This window comes from Vulpes vulpes, chromosome 8 (genome assembly GCF_048418805.1).
Source record: "Vulpes vulpes isolate BD-2025 chromosome 8, VulVul3, whole genome shotgun sequence".
In the NCBI taxonomy this organism is placed as follows: domain Eukaryota; kingdom Metazoa; phylum Chordata; class Mammalia; order Carnivora; family Canidae; genus Vulpes; species Vulpes vulpes.
In genome coordinates this window covers 25,357,905-25,360,418 of record NC_132787.1, presented here as the reverse complement: position 1 = coordinate 25,360,418, position 2,514 = coordinate 25,357,905, and the positions used below count along the sequence as shown (strand labels likewise).

General features: G+C 45.1%; 1 pseudogene; it reads left to right on the top strand.

Moving 5' to 3' along the window:
* The first annotated feature begins 244 nt into the window (after positions 1–244).
* LOC112917471 (cationic amino acid transporter 3 pseudogene) lies at positions 245–2,050 on the top strand (annotated as a pseudogene).
* The last annotated feature ends 464 nt before the right edge of the window (positions 2,051–2,514 follow it).

Here is a 2,514-nt window from a genome sequence, read left to right as displayed (position 1 = left end):
TTGGTTGGTGGGTTGAATAATGAGTTCAGTAAAAATTTATTGTTTACTATGTTTTAGGCATTGTGAAGGGATAGCACACACCAGAAGAAATATGAAAGAGCACCTTTGAAGCCTGAGCAACCAATCAAGGCAGCCCCAACACAACTCTGCTTAACTTAGCCTCACTGAACTTGATCTGCGACTCTCTGCCCCTTGGATTTGCTACAGCTCTCTGATTCTAGAATCCTCTTCAATTCCAGCTAGAATGCTACGTCAGGCACTTCGAAGATTTGGTAAAAAGCTGGTGCGCAAACATACACTGGAGCAATCTGTGGCTGAGCCTGCCCCTGCCAGAACTCAGAACACTCTGGATTTAGTGGCCCTGGGTGTGGGCAATATAATCGATATAAGTGTATACATTCTGGCTGGGGAGTTGTTTGGAATTATAGCAGGACCAGCCATTGTGATCTGCTTTTTGGTGGCTGGCCTAAATTCATTGTTGGCTGGGCTGTGCTATGCAGAGATTAGTGCCTGGGTTCCCCACTCTGGCTCTTCATATCTCTACACCTATGTCACTGTAGGTGAACTTGGGGCTTTCATCACTGGCTGGAACCTCATCCTTGCCAGTGTTGCTAATAGAGCAATTGTTTTCCGAGCCTGGACCTTAGCATTTCACAGCCTTTTTGGGAAGCAGATCTCTCAGATCTTGCATGGGAGATCATTGCATGTTTCCCAGGACTTTATAGAAATTCTAGGCTATTTTGTTGTGGGCCTTGTGATGGTGTTATTAGAAGTGCTGATTTCAAACGTTAGACAGCTTTTCCTGATTGTTATCAAAGTTTTCACATCAGTGAACATTTTGGTTCTCAGCTTTATCATCATCTCTGGCTTCATAAAGGGGGACCTGCACAACTGGAAGCTCACAGAAGAGGACTATATAAAGGCTGGACTCAATGCCACCTCTAGCTTGGGTCCTCTGGGCTTTGGAGGATTCATGCCTTTTGGCTTCCAGGGGATTCTCCGTGGAACAGCTGCCTGCTTCTATGCTTTTGGCGGTTTCACCATTATTATTACCAGAGTTGAAGAAACCCAGAATCCTGAGCGTTCCATCCCAATGAGCATTGTGATTTCACTGTTCATCTCCACTTTGATGTATTTTGGTTTCTCTGTGGCACTTACACTTATGGTGCCTTACTACCAGCTCCGGTCTGGGAGCACCTTGCTTGAGGCATTTCTTCATATTGGCTGGGTCCCTGCCTACTATGTTGTAGCTTTTGTAATTTTCTCTGATTTACTTTTAAACATCTTTGGCTTTACATTCTTCTTCCATCGGGTGATATCCAAGATGGCAGAGGATGGCCTCCTGTTCCCTGTCCTTGCCAGGATCCAAACTGGCACATGCTTTCACATCACAGCCGTTGTCGTCTTTGTTACTATTGCAGTAATCATGGCTTTCTTTTTCAGAATCATTGACCTTGTGGATCTCAGGTCACTGACGCTTCTGGTAATTTTCTCTCTGATATCTTTTGGGGTTCTCATCATCAGGTATCTGCCCGAAAGGAAGAGTGAGGGAAGTGAAGCAGAGGTGCAGGAGGAGAATGAGAGAAATGAAGCAGAGGTGCAGGAAGAGAATGGACCCATAGCAGAGAAGCTGACTCTACAGGGACTACTCTTTCCAGGCAGCCCCACCCCCACCCCACTCTCTGGCCAGATTGTCTCTGTTTGCTCCTCACTCTTGGCTTTGCTGCTGACTCTTCTTTGCCTCGTGCTGGCCCAATGGCCAGATATGCTTCCTGGAGAGCCAGTGTGGATCACAGTGGTTGTGCTGCTCCTGGTGCTCATCACTGGGATCACTGGGGTCATCTGGAGACAGCCACAGAGGTCCACTCCTGTTCATTTTAAGGTACCTGGCGTGCCTCTCCTCCCACTCCTGAGCATCTTTCTGAATGTTTACTTTATGATGCAGATGACAGGTGGAACCTGGGCCCCATTTGGTGTCTGGATGCTGATTGGATTTGCTATTTACTTTGGCTATGGGATCCAGAACAGCTTGGCCACTAATCTCGCTTAAGTTGGGGCCAGGACTGTTAGATCTTGTACTCAACTAGTACATATTTGGTTGATATCAACACACCTGAATGCAGTGTGGTCCCCTGAATAATAATGGGGAATACCCCTAGCACATGCAAAGCAAGGCCTTCCATGAGATGTTGCCAAGGGGACACTAACAGAGCTTTGTATTTATTGTAGAGTGACGGACGTGTCTTTGTATTTTTCTTGTTTTTTAAACTGTCTACTTTTCAATTGTGTCTTACCCGCTCACTGGCTTTAGAAGAGTTCTTAATAAAAGAGCTAGAAAAAATGTTTTTGTTTTCTTTGGGTTAATATCTAGTAGTGGAAATACTGGATCATATGGTAAGTAGTTCTATTTTTAATTTTTTGTGGAACTTTCATACTCATTTCCATAGTGTCTGCACCAATTTATATTGTCACCTGCAGTGCATGAAGGTTCTTTTTCTCCACATCCTCACCATC